The sequence below is a fragment of the Chlorocebus sabaeus genome, chromosome 24 (genome assembly GCF_047675955.1).
Source record: "Chlorocebus sabaeus isolate Y175 chromosome 24, mChlSab1.0.hap1, whole genome shotgun sequence".
NCBI lineage: Eukaryota > Metazoa > Chordata > Mammalia > Primates > Cercopithecidae > Chlorocebus > Chlorocebus sabaeus.
The window spans coordinates 56,637,686-56,652,534 of NC_132927.1; the positions used below are offsets into that span (position 1 = coordinate 56,637,686).

Below are 14,849 nucleotides of genomic sequence, written 5' to 3' on the forward strand. Positions count from 1 at the left end.
CAAGTAGCTGGGACTACAGGCGCCCACCGACATGCCCAGCTAAATTTTTGTATTTTTAGCAGAGACGGGGTTTCACCGTGTTAGCCAGGATGGTCTCGATCTCCTGACCCTGTGATCCACCCACCGTGGCCTCCCAAAGTGCTGGGATCACAGGTGTGAGCCCCGCCTGGCCAAGAAGTGATTCTTAAACGCAGACTAAAGGATAAGAAAACTAAAATCATCCCAAGAGTCAATGACTGTTCTGGGTAGAGAAAATAATGAGGGTAAGTTTTATGGGTAGCACCAAGTTTGGCATGTTTAAGAACTGAAAGGAAGTCAGTATGCCTGGAAGTAGGCAAAAATCAGACCTTAGAGGACTTTGTAGGTTATCATAAAAACTTGGGTCTTTATACAAGTGAGAAGGGAAGCCCTTAAAGGACTTAAAGTGTAGAAATGATACAATGGCTTATACATTTTAAAATATCATACTGGATGCAAAGAGGGGGAATGTAATGGAGGAGGAAAAGAGTGTGTGGGAGATCTGTTAGAAGAGCAATTCTCAGGGATGAAGCTCACTTGATCATGGTGGATAAGGTTTTTGATGTGCTGCTGGATTTGGTTTGCCAGTATTTTACTGCGGATTTTTGCATCGATGTTCTTCAGGGATATTGGTCTAAAATTATCTTTTTTTGTTGTATCTCTGTCAGGCTTTGGTATCAGGATGATGTTGGCCTTGTAAAATGAGTTAGGGAGGATTCCCTCTTTTTCCATTGATTGGAATAGTTTCAGAAGGAATGGTACCAACTCCTCCTTGTACCTCTGCTAGAATACGGCTGTGAATCCATCTGGTCCTGGACTTTTTTTTAGTTGGTAGGCTATTAATTATTGCCTCTATTTCAGAGTCTGCTATTGGTCTATTCAGGGATTCAACTTCTTCCTGGTTTAGTCTTGGGAGAGTTTAAGTGTCCAGGAAATTATCCATTTCTTCTAGGTTTTCTAGTTTATTTGAGTAGAGGTGTTTATAGTATTCTCTGATGGTAGTTTCTATTTCTGCGGGGTCGATGGTGATATCCCCTTTACCATTTTTTATTGCGTCTATTTGATTCTTCTCTCTTTTCTTCTTTATTAGTCTTGCTAGCGGTCTATCAATTTTGTCCCTGGGATGCAAGGCTGGTTCAACGTACGCAAATCAATAAACGTAATCCAGCATATAAACAGAATGAAAGACAAAAACCACATGATTATCTCAATAGATGCAGAAAAGGCCTTTGACAAAATTCAACAGCCCTTCCTGCTAAAAAACTCTCAATAAATTCGGGATTAATGGCACGTATCTCAAAATAATAAGAGCTATTTATGACAAACCCACAGCCAATATCATACTGAATGGGCAAAAACTGGAAGCATTCCCTTTGAAAACTGGCAAAAGACAGGGATGCCCTCTCTCATCACTCCTATTCAACATAGTGTTAGAAGTTCTGGCTAGGGCAATCAGGCAAGAGAAAGAAATAAAGCCTGTTCAGCTAGGAAAAGAAAAAGTCAAATTGTCCCTGTTTGCAGATGACATGATTGTATACTTAGAAAACCCTATTGTCTCAGCCCCAAATCTGATAAGCAACTTCAGCAAAGTCTCAGGATACAAAATCAATGTGCAAAAATCACAAGCATTCTTATACACCAGTAACAGACAGAGGGTCAAATCATGAATAAACTCCCATTCACAATTGCTTCAAAGAGAATGAAATACCTAGGAATCCAACTTCCAAGGAATGTAAAGGACCTCTTCAAGGAGAACTACAAACCACTGCTCAGTGAAATAAAAGAGGTCACAAACAAATGGAAGAACATATCATGCTCATGGACAGGAAGAATCAATATTGTGAAAATGGCCATACTGCCCAAGGTAATTTACAGATTCAATGCCATCCCCATTAAGCTACCAATGACTTTCTTCACAGAATTGGAAAAAACTGCTTTAAAGTTCACATGGAAACAAAAAAGACCCCGCATTGCCAAGACAATCCTAAGACAAAAGAACAAAGCTGGAGGCATCACGCTACCTGACTTCAAACTATACTACAAGGCTACAGTAACCAAAACAGCATGATACTGATACCAAAACAGAGATATAGACCAATGGAACAGAACAGAGTCCTCAGAAATAATACCAGACATCTACAGCCATCTGATCTTTGACAAACCTGACAAAAACAAGAAATGGGGAAAGGATTCCCTATTTAATAAATGGTGCTGGGAAAATTGGCTAGCCATAAGTAGAAAGTTGAAACTGGATCCTTTCCTTCCTCCTTATACGAAAATTAATTCAAGATGGATTAGGGACTTAAATGTTAGACCTAAAACCATTAAATCGCTAGAAGAAAACCTAGGTAATACCATTCAGGACATAGGCATGGGCAAGGACTTCATGTCTAAAACACCAAAAGCAATGGCAACAAAAGCCAAAATTGACAAATGAGATCTAATTAAACTACTTGCAATCTACTCATCTGACAAAATGCTAATATCCAGAACCTATAAAGAACTAAATCAAATTTACAAGAAAAAAACAAACAACGCCATCAAAAAGTGGGCAAAGGATATGAACAGACACTTCTCAAAAGAAGACATTCATACAGCCAACAGACACATGAAAAAATGCTCATCATCACTCGCCATCAGAGAAATGCAAATCAAAACCACAATGAGATACCATCTCACACCAGTTAGAATGGCAATCATTAAAAAATCAGGAAACAACAGGTGCTGGAGAGGATGTGGAGAAATAGGAACACTTTTACACTGTTGGTGGGACTGTAAACTAGTTCAACCATTGTGGAAAACTGTGTGGCAATTCCTCAAGTATCTAGAACTAGAAATACTACTTGACCCAGCCATCCCATTACTGGGGATATACCCAAAGGATTATAAGTCATGCTGCTATAAAGACACATGCACATGTATGTTTATTGTGGCACTATTCACAATAGCAAAGACTTGGAATCAACCCAAATGTCCATCAGTGACAGACTAGATTAAGAAAATGTGGCACATATACACCATGGAATACTATACAGCCATAAAAAAGGATGAGTTCATGTCCTTTGTAGGGACATGGATGCAGCTGGAAACCATCATTCTCAGCAAACTATCACAAGAACAGAAAACCAAATACCGCATGTTCTCACTCATAGGTGAGAATTGAACAATGAGATCACTTGGACACAGGAAGGAGAACATCACACACCAGGTCCTATTGTGGGGAGGGGGGAGGGAGGAGGGATAGCATTAGGAGATATACCTAATGTAAATGACGAGTTAATGGGTACAGCACACCAACATGGCACATGTATTCATATGTAACAAACCTGCACGTTGTGCACATGTACCCTAGAATTTAAAGTATAATAAAAATAAATAAATAAATGTAACCTTTAAAGACAAAACAAAACAAAAAAAGAAGAGCAATTCTCTAAAGTGCACATGAGCATCTGGGGGAATCTTATTAAAATGCATATGATTCTCTAGGTCCAAGGTGGAGCACGAGATTCCACATTTCTAACAAGCTCTCAGGTGATGCAGATGCTTCTGGTCCATGGACCCTGCTGAATAGCACAGCATGGGGATCCATCTAAAGGAATCCAGACTGTTCTCCTGCAAGATGGTGGCTTGGGCTAGCATGGTAGGAAAGCAATTTGACACATATATTTGAAATATATTTCAGATTAGAAGGGGCAGATTCAATCTAGCTCGCCTCTTCACATTATAATAGTATGTTATAATAGTATAATATACTATTATAATAGTATAGTTATTAATTATAATAGTATATTAAGAAGACCTCTAAAACTGGCCAGGCATGGTGGTTCATGCCTGTAATTCCAGCACTTTGGGAGGCCAAGGCAGGCGGATCACAAGGTCAGGAGCTCAAGACCAGCCTGATCAACATAGTGAAACCCTGTCTCTACTAAAAATACAAAAATTACCCGGGCAAGGTGGCACATGCCTGTAATCCCAGCTACTCAGGAGGCTGAGGCAGGAGAATTGCTTGAACCTGCGGGACAGAGGTGGCAGTGAGCCAAAATCGCGCCACTGCACTCCAGCCTGGGTGACAGAGCAAGACTCCAAAAGACCTCTAAAACCAAAATTTCTGAAAACATAAAGGAATCCTGGAAGTTATTGTCTCAACATTGGGTATAGATGGAGATAACAGTGAAAGAATTAAAGACAGAGGTCTTTAATTCCATGAGTGGGCCAGAACTCACATGGTCTCTAGGTGGGGAGAGGATCAAGGTGCTGGTGAGGGAAGTAGAGATGGTGCCCAGGACTCAGGCTGTTTGTCTGATAGTTGGGGAGTTACCAGCAGTATGTCAGTGAGAGCAGAAGTCCACAGATGGCACAGGAAAGAACCTTCAGCTTCAATGTCCAAAGCTTTAAGCCTTGAAGCCAAGTTCTGTCACATTTCAGCTGTGTGTCTCTGGTGGGGAAAAATATAACTAATCTCTTATGCCTGTTTCCTCATTTAAATGAAATATGATATAATGAGATCATGCATATAAGTACATTTAGCATGGGGCCTATTATAAGAAGGTACTGATAAATATCAATTTAAGCAAGCTTATATGTCAATAGGGGATCATTTTCTGCTTCTTCTGAAGTTGTATAAGAATATTGTCTGTTAGGTAGAGAAGGGAATGATTTTGTATCCTGAATTGCAAGGCATAATAATTTCCTTTCGGTTCACATCCTGAACTGTGTGCCCATGTAGCTTCAGATTACTTTTGCTTCTGTTAGAGATATTTCCTGACACGGAAGTTGAAAACCCTGGAAGCAATCCATAAATATCACCTTTACATTCTACAATGGTCCATACTTTTCCCAATTCTACAAAGGTAATTCCCAATTAAATATAACATGGATAAAATGTATTAATATAGGACTTAAATGACTTATTCAGTTCTTTTGCCACATCTTTTAGGGAAAAGGTACCAGACTTTCTCAGGAAAAGAAAAGTCTGGATTGCTAAGGTAGGCTTTTTCAGGTTCTCACTACAGAGACAATCAAGATTTTTTTCTTGATGATTTGGTATTAGCCTTCTGCTATTTATTCGTTTGTTATGTCACCTGTACTAAGAAAGAGGTTTACTGGCTTTTTCTTTCCTAGTTCAGTTTAAAGTCATTCCTCTTTGCCATACTCACAGAGAGCAGAAGAAAGCAGCTAGTCCTCAGACTGTGTAACTCAGGTCTGGCATGAAGTTAGGCCACCTCAATTTAGCCTCTTTTGAAATTACCATCAAATATTAGGTTGGTGCTAAAGTAATTATGGTTTTTACCATTTAAAAGTGATGGCATTCAAGCAAAGTTCCAGAAGTACCCAAAAGCTGTTTGATCTCCATGTGGATAAAACATGATTCTCCATAAACATGCTCTACATCATTGATTCATAGTGATTGCTGTCTTCCCAGTGATGCAAAAACAAACTTCAGCCTTTCAAAATTATACTTTCAAAGCAATAAGCTATGTTACTGTGTCATCTTAAAAGCCATGGACTTCATTGCTTTCCCAGGCTAGGGAAGGATTTACAGAGTACATCTTGTACAGCTCAATGAGATGGTTTACTTATTCAACGCTGTGCCTGAAATGAACCACCAGGAATCTTCTACCAAAATACACTGTATCTACTCCGGTCAAGGCACACGTTATCTCTTTCTCTCTCTCTCTTCTAGAATAATTCTCAAATTCCAAAAGAAGGTCTCCAAAATTTTCCTTGGCAATTCACTCTGGTAGAAAAGAAGTACTGTGCTGACTGTCTTGGGCAACATCTAGGACCATGTCTAAAATATTACTTGTAACTGTAATATTCCTCTGTAAGAACTTTTCACAAAATATTTCTGAGTAAGTCTACTCTTTAATGGCACAGAGTTCCTCAAACTCAGAGGGGAAGTCCAGGCACTTTCCACCACTGCAAGATACTACTGTTCTCTTTTACTCACAGCCAAGCCATACCATCAAATAACTGAATATTCTGCCACACAAATTATCCAGATCTTACAAATCATTCTTTCCCTCCACTTCATCACATGATAAATAATGTCAAGTACTTGGGTTTCAGGGATAAAAGATTCTTCAAAGGAATTAACAGTTAGGCATACATCTCTCACCTGTACTTCTACAATGGCTGCAGTCTCTCCAGTCCAATTCGCTTAAATCCATCCTACATGCTGATCTCAAAGGGAGACTTCCAAGGTACAAATGTGATTATGATACTCAGGCAATGGGAGAGCTTCAAGAATTTAACACCTCAAACCCATTGATGTTCTTGTCTGACTCCCTCACAACCTGTAAAACGTTTAAGGCAGAGAATAAATCACACTCATTCCATTAATCCTGCAATCTAACAGGAGGCATGATGCTTTGATGCTTGTTGAATGAGTGACTATTAGTTTTTCAGAGTCACAGATTCCCAAAAATGGTAATCAAGGAAGAAATCAGGGTAAACATAAATGACAAAGGTGCCAAGCTATAGACTTCCTGTTATACCCTTTTCTTGTTCCCCAGAGCAGCTGGAGTAATATCTGAAATAGTTTACATCACAGCATCCTGTTGCCTCCAAAGCTTTGGAGGTCACCATCACATCCAAAGTGATATGCAGAGAAATCATGTCTCAGACCAACACATTATTACTGAAACAAAGAGAAATCATGCTCCAGGTTTTAACTAAAATGGAATATTGCTTTCTGAACACAGTTTTACTAAAATGGATTTGAGTACATATCTTCCAGTAATGCTATCTCAACACCCACACTTGCCTCTCTATACCCACCACACACACGCACATGCATGTTTTTGATACTACAAACCTTACTCAGACATATGGGAGGTAAAGCTTACTCACTTTTAGCTGCCATTCTTCCTCAGCTCCCCCTAACTGCATTATAATCATAGTCATTACTGCCATAATGATAGTAATAATGCTTTGTGCTTCTGCAGCACTTCTCAGATGATCTCAAAGCATGACTGCATCATGACTGTAAAAGTTGAGAACATTTGTCTCCTCTACAGATAGTGTTTATAATAAGGGCGGGAGCTCACAGACTCACCTGACACCCGCAAATCAAAATTATGAGGAAACGTGCACCGATTGTTTCTTTTATGTAGCTAGGAAGGGGTGATTTTATCAATACAGGTCAAGACAAGTCTCCGGAGGAGCCTATCAAAGAAGAAGACTTATTTCTTATCCAACACTCACTGACCTTATCAAATATATTTTACACTGACAAGGGGGAAGGAAAATTGTAACGCTTCCATGGTTTAACTCTGCAAAACGCCTTTCAAGTTGTGGCAACAAATTGATGGCTTTCCCATTCAGTCTTGGTCTCCAATCTTAAGCCAAACTTGCCGTATGACTCAAATTTCTCCTCATCTCCATCTCATGTGGTGCTGCCACAGCTCCTCCATTATATCCCACCAAAAAATATATGGCATTATGAGTATTTTCCCATGATCCCAGATAATCATTTAGAGAACTCTGAAAAAACAGAAGGAACCAAATTGACCCTTCATGGGAACAGACTCATCTATAAGAAGAGTCCTAAGTCCTGAGAGGCTGAGCGATTTCTGCCCTAATCTAAAGTAGACATTTCTTTCACCCACCTTTCCAGAATAAATTTAATATCTATCAAGGCAAAGCACTGGGAACATTTGTATGCAGAGGTGTTGAGGAGCTCACTTCTTTGTAGGCCAGAGATCATGAGAGGGGATAATGGGTCTCCTTGCTGCTATACTGTGACTGCCCACAAGAAGTTTCTTCTCTATGTGGTGGCAAAAAGATGGATTTTTAAATACAGATCAGATGATATTGGTCTCCTGCTCAAAATTCTTTGAGAGCTGCTCATCACACTTAGAAGGATATCTAAATTCTGACCACGGCCTGCACAGGGCTCTCTGGTTCACTTGCTGCCTGCCTCTCCAATCTCATCTCTCTCTCTTCCCTGTGATCCTTCCACTTATTGCATACTGATTTCCTTTCTGCTTCATTAAGACCCAACTCAGGTCTTCCTCACCTCCTGTTCCATCTTCTTGCAACAGTCCCCCATACCGTCACATGACACCTCCCTCGTTTCACCCAGCTCTCTCTTCCACTATCATCTGCGCAGAGATGCCTTCCTTGGCACTTCCTCTAAAACAGTCTCCCAATCTCTGACAACTCATCTTTATCTTCTTAGCCTACTTTATATTTCTTCATCATATTTTCCCTATCTGATATTATCATACATGTTAGTCTGGTTAATTGATGGTCATTGGTCTTCACCAGAATGTAAGCTTTGTGCAGGCTGGTATTTTGTTGTGTTCATCACTGTAACACAAGCACCGAGAAAAATACTTGGCACACAGTGTCTGGTCAATAAATATTTGTTGACAAATAGTGGAGAGGCTTTCTATACCCACAGTTTGTCCAATAATACCATAGGAACTCCTATTTGCTCCCAATACCAGGGATTTTTTCAGGTCTTAAAGATCAGAAAAGCTAAGGGGATGGGGCATACCTACCAAACTCAGGCACACTGATGAGAGCTATGGGTCCAAAGATCATCCCAGGAAACTGGGAGGATCTTTTTAACCCTTATGGATGTTAAATACACTGTGCGCTGTGTGCCTGTATTTTGACTGCAACCTATTACATGCGGTTACTTTTATGTGTCCACAGTCATCTTCTGCCCATAATCCCAGTCTTTTACACATTAGGCATTATAATTATGATGTTATCACTGGAGACTGGCTATCCAGTCACCAGGACACACCCTTTGTTGATGTGTGTTGTCCCATGAACATAGGCCCAGGAACTGTATCTCTTTGTCTTGACATCTGCTCCTTCTATTTCTTTTGAGTCATGTCTTCACATAGCCCAAGAAAGTTTCCCCGTGGGAGCAATAACAGGAACTGGATTGTTTTCATAGGGTTTCATGTCTATCTTGTTAGCCTCCAGGGGTCAAATTTTTGTATCCTGCTTCCTTACAGGGGATTTCAAACTATCAAAACAAGTTAGTGCATACTCGGTTCAATATGCGAATAGTTTGTATGCCTATCTACAAACACACATAATTCTGCATGTAAAATGTACATGGATAAAAGCTCAAACCTACCAAAATGAACACAGAAAATTGTGAGATATGCTAAATTGGTGCTTTTGAAATTCTAATGGGTTCAAATAAGTCCTGGAAGGTAAAGTCTCATTCATAATTGCCCCTAATTCTGCTTGAAGCTGTCCCTCCAACAAAGATCCCTCCCTCCTTCTCACCTCATTGCCTGATAAGGACACTGGTTGCCATTGCCAGAAAGCACCACAGTGCCTACTCTATAGCATGTGAGAAGACAGGCTGATGGCATAGTCTTTATACCTCTTTTCTACTTTAACAATCATTTAACAGTTGGTGCCATCTCATCGGCTGACTATAATACTAATTCAGAAAGTGTAGCTTCCAATCACACAAGACAAGCCCTGTTCTCTCTGCAATGTTTCATGCCATCATCTGTCTTTCTGGAAAGTGAGATAAACTGCTGCATGTCTTTCCAAAATGTTTAGCAAAAGTTGTGATTTGAGTTTTCTGTTAAAACTGGCTATGCTAAGTAGGATATCAAAAACTGCTTTTCTGTTTCTGAACCTAAAAATGTCTCCAGACCCATGTAGCCACACACCCATCTGTCTGTTATCTCTCCTCTAAAACATGTTCTGAACATCTACTCCAGGGCAGATCCTGCTGGAACTGGAAATATAAGTACCGGTTGAGTATCCTTTATCCAAAATGCTTGGGACCAGAAGTGTTTCGGATTTTGGATTTTTTCTGATTTTGAAATATTTGCACTTTCAACAATATATTACAGAGCAGAGAATAAGCAAAAGCAAAAAAAAATTAACAGAAAACAAAACCCACAGTAAGTAATGCATATAGGATGTCGTGGAAAACCTGCTGTTGATTGGCGATCCAGCCTGCGCAAGTGCCATTTTATTACGCTTTGTAGGCATGCTTGCCTGGGGAATCTGGACGGGCACAGAAAAGATGTAGTGCAGCTGAAGGAACTGGGAGGTTCTTTTTAAACCTTATGGATGTTAAATACACTGTGTGCTTGCTGTGTGCCTGTGTTTTGACTGCAACCTATTACATGAGGTTAGGTGTGGAATTTTCCATTTGTGGCATCATTTCAGTGCTCAAAAGTTTTTTTTGTTTTTTGTCTTTTTGAGATGAAGACTCCCTCTGTTGCCCAGGCTGGAGTGTAGCAGCGTGATCTTGGCTCACTGCAACCTCTGCCTCCTGGGTTCAAGCAATTCTCCTGCCTCAGCCTCCCAAGTAGCTGGGACTACAGGCGCGTGCCACCACATCCAGCTAATTTCTTTGTATTTTTTAGTAGAGACGGGGTTTCACCATGTTGGCCAGGTTGGTCTCAAACTCCTGACCTCAGGTGATGCGCCCGCCTCGGCCTCCCAAAATGCTGGGATTACAGACATGAGCCACTGCACCTGGCCTGGAGCATTTTGGGTTTCAGATTTCAAGATTAAGTAGGCCCAATCTGTATTAATAAAACATGATCCTTGCCCTAAAGCAAATTATCTACTGTAAACTAGAATTATTTGTCTTCAACATCAGCAATAGCTTTCAGGTCCAAAAATGTGTAGTCTATGTAACTTACCCCTATTAATTTCTCTTTTGTGACTCTCAACCAAACCTTTAAATAATGTTACATATTGGCCATGTGGGGTTCCTGCTGTTCCCTTGATTGTTTATTCATAGTCTGTAATTTACAAAGTACTTTCACTTACAGCATTTCATTGAATCCTCACAACCACCTGTGGGGAAGATGTCCTAAACCTCATCTTATAGCAGCAGAACCTCAAGGATGCTATGTTGCTTGCCCAAAGTTACCCAAGGTCGTAAGGCCAGAAATGGACATTTCTGCCTCCATGTCACAGCACTAAACTTCTAGTAATCAAATCCAGGATCTCCTTGTAGTCCTGTGATCCATCACCCGTTTAACAAATATTTATTGAGCCTCAATTATGTGCAAAATATTTTGCTAGACAAGAATATTCAATCCTTGCCAACGTTCAAGAGAAGTTGTTCGTTTTTGTGTTCCCTGAATCTAGAAATAGTCTTCTCTATAATTTCCCAGCCAAATACTATCAAATACCATGTGGGGTCTTACTTCTCAAGTATATGCTTACCTCACTTCTGCAGAAAGGGTCACATCTTTCTTCCATACTGTATCAACTTTTAAATGCATTTCTTACTTTGCTTAGTAATTATAAGCTATATTCCCTTTCTCCCATGCCCCACCTAGAGAAATGAGTCAGAGGAGGAAGGGGTAAGTAAAGGAGTAATTCTTTGGCAGTATTTGAGAAGCACAGGTGGATAATCAGCTGGATGCCCTTGGGTTCAGTGGCAAGTGTAGATGACAGGCCATGGATATGGATGGCTTTACTAAAGCCCAGGTTACACAGCTCCTCAATATCCCAGGGAAATAATTTTGTAATTTCTGCTACTTCTTAGCCAAAGACACTCTCCTCATGACCTCCATCTCACAGTTGCTCTTTATTGAGCTACTTTAAACCCTAGTTCAGAAGGATGGTCCTTAAGATAAAAAAGATGTGAAATGAAAAGCAGATGCTTCAATGTACTGGGGTCATGTCTGGGTCTGGAAATGGAAACAGAGACAGCAGGTTTTTATATTCTCTTGAGCAAACCCCAGGACATTCTTTAAAATGAAGCAGTCAAAAATATAAATATTTCCATTAGTCAAAGGATACCAAACCAAGGTTTGTCAACTTAGTGACTGTGAGAACTTCTCCAAGTGGAAATATTTACCAGAAGACTCTGAGGCAATCATTGTTACCAAGAGCTTTTGTGAGCCATGTGCCCCCTTTTCTCTCAATTTTCAGACAGGCATATTGTGGCAAGGAAAGGTAAAGAAAACAAAAAAAGAATGAAGTGGAACAGGGGCTGAGAGGGAAAGTTTAGGAAGGGTGAAAAGGAATGAGCAGAGAGGGTGAGTGGTCTAAAAAACAGCAAGTTTCGAAGTCAGATGGGCATACATGTAAATCCTAGCTTTTGCATAATTGATCTAATTGCCCCAGGCCAAATGGTCTCACCTGTATAGTGAATATGGTTATATTTACCTTGAGGGTAAGTGTGAAGAGTAACCAAGCTGCCCGAAAGAAAGGTGCCAGCATGGTATGTGACAGAATGGACCTTCAATAAAGAGACGGTAGTGGTGACGATTTATTTAAGAGTAAAAAGATTGAAGAAAGAGACGGAAAGAAGAGACATTCTCACTGATAACACCTTATATTCAAAACAGATTTTTAAATCTCCATTTAAAGGAAATCTACATTGATATTCCAGAATCTTTTAAATTGACTATGGATTGACTATTAAATTATTAATCCTGATAATTCTATAAAGTGTAAGTAGACAGGTGAAGCTGCAAAAAATAAAAATTAAATTTTTTTTGAGTGCAGTGTGACTCTCAATCCTGGATGCTTATCAAAATCCCTTGTGAACCTTTAAAAAAGTTCAATTTCCAGGCCTCACCTGTACAAATTTGTTTTCAGTACGTCTGAGATAGGAATCAGACATTTGTGTTATATTAAAAGTTCAATATATATTCTGACGCCCCAACGAGAGAGAACTGCTGCTAGACATTACATAAGGTGGAATATAAAACATCGCTAAGGAAAGAAACATGCATTTCTCCACTTGGATGAATATAGCAACTTTCTAAATCATATTGAAACCTGTAGTTATAAGATCTTCCATTTTCTGCATCTATTTCCTCAAACTTCTTCTGTGGTTATATCAACCTATAAGACCAAGATGTGTCTCATAAGAAAGACCATGGAGACACAATAAACCCTTCCTCTAGAATGTGTTCCAGTTTCTAACCAAACCTTTGTGGGTCTATATAATATTTATAATTGAATGACTTCCATTTCAAATGTATGGAGAAGCACACCCCTAAGAATGGGGCAGTGACCACAGCATCTGATATCCTCAGGAGTGACGAGGGTAACATGTAATTTAACATTTTGCTTCAATTTATTTGACTGCCTCCATCTGTGCAAGCATTGATTGGTATAAGAAGAATGAGTTACTTCACTTCAGATGGTTCATTAGGGAATTAAAACTATTGAATGAGAATTTCTTCGTGAATCAAGGCTAAATGATTAATAATGTACCAAACCCCAAAAGAAGACACTTTGTTGTCCATGAATGCTTCTAGAATGCAATTTTCATTAAAGATTACAGCTCTGATTATTTAAAATACCCATCATTTCCACCATTCCAGAAAACAGTTACAAAACACAAATCTTTTGTTCTTATATCACAAAGTTAAACATTTTGAAAAGCTGCACTTGAAAAAAGCAAAAGAGCTTATAATGCATTTGCTTTTAGATATGCAACGGAAAATTGCTCCAAATAAATTTTAAAACGAAATGCCAGAAAGTTGGAGAAATGTACTTAGTGGGCCAAGAAAACAAAAGAGTGGATGGTGATATGAGTCTCCCTTCTCTTTCATCGGGTTTTACTTAGCTAAGGTCAGGCATGCAATTGCAGATAAACAAACAAAGGAACTTACATTTAAACATGGCAGATTCCTAACAGGACGTCTCCGCATAAGGGAGAGAGCTCATCTCAGCGCCTCCCTGTCTTCCTGGAACAACCAGCTGCTCCTCATTGCTTGGGGAGCAAGTTGTGAAGAACACTGGTTAATTATAATTAAAGTGAAGAAATTCCATTCAGATGTAATCATAAAGGGAAATGACAGAGACACAAAAGAAATGAAGAAATTTTTAAAAATTAAACCCACTAAAACCTTGAAGGCCTGAAGTAACCCCAGATTGTAAGAAAACAGATTGGTCTTCAAAAAAAAAAACTCCTTCTGATAGAAAAGTCACATCAACTAGGAAGAATTCTGAGAAAAGAAGGTCACATTGCTAAGAAAACAGCAGATAGTCATTTTAAGAGCTTAACAATGTAGAGAAGCATTTTTAAAAAAAAGAAGAGAAAGAAGAAGAAGTAAGAAGGATGGCTCTGCAATTCTCTAATGTTTTACCTTCTTTAATATACTGGGGGCTTTTATACAGGTTTTCTTTGACAGATAGTGTTAACAAATAAAAGGACAAGGTGAAATCTCTCTTTTGTTCTCTTTGTTTCTCTCTGTGTCTCTGTCTTGCTCTTTTTTTTTTAATAGAGAGGAGAGGTCCAATGTCTTTTTTACTATGTTCTTAAGACATCTAAATAGAAATATGATCTCCTGAAAGAGATTAATTGTTCATTGAAGTAGTCCTTCATAGATATTTGACCCTGAAAGGAAATTACAGAAAACAGTCCAGCCCCCACAGGCATCATGATTCAGGCAAGGATGCCATCTAAAACATTTGTGTGGGCTGTGAGTTGAATTTGAGTTGAATTGGTATAACGTGGGCGTAAGGCAAAAGAGTGGCCTGAAGTGGAAACGGAGAAAAAAAAATGAGGTATCCAAGATATTTGCACTTATATTCTTGCCAAAGTTACCAAAGCATTGGCCTTCTGTAGGCAGAAGCAGAGACATCTGGGGCCCTTCAGCTTCAGCTTTTGTATTCCCAGACCCAAGTCAGTTTCTAAATTAACATGTGTTACTGGAGGGGGTGGGGGTACTTTCTATCTTAAATAGCTAGTTCTATTGTTTGTATACTTCAGAACCTAAAACATCATATTCAACATACATAAGCTAAATAAAGATTATTAAGACTTTTTAAAACGTGATTCCACAAGTTACTTTTTCTTTCTTTCTTTTTCAGTGCCCATATAAGAAAAGATTCCAACTAGGTCTTAATAACAA

General features: G+C 39.2%; 1 protein-coding gene across 5 annotated transcripts in view; it reads right to left on the reverse strand.

Annotated features, from left to right (window-relative positions):
- The window catches only part of DIO2 (iodothyronine deiodinase 2), a 186,363-nt gene that overhangs the window by 103,254 nt on the left and 68,260 nt on the right, over window positions 1–14,849 (reverse strand). The window contains exon 1 of one of the 5 annotated variants that reach the window (XM_007987466.3): window positions 13,605–13,718. The exons of 1 other annotated variant lie outside the window; for it this stretch is intronic. The gene's annotated coding sequence lies outside the window, so the exon portion shown is untranslated. Of the gene's footprint in view, window positions 1–6,136; window positions 6,156–13,604; window positions 13,719–14,849 lie in introns of those variants that run through there. 3 more of the 5 variants (XM_037984331.2, XM_073011224.1, XM_037984332.2) reach the window with 3 other exon arrangements.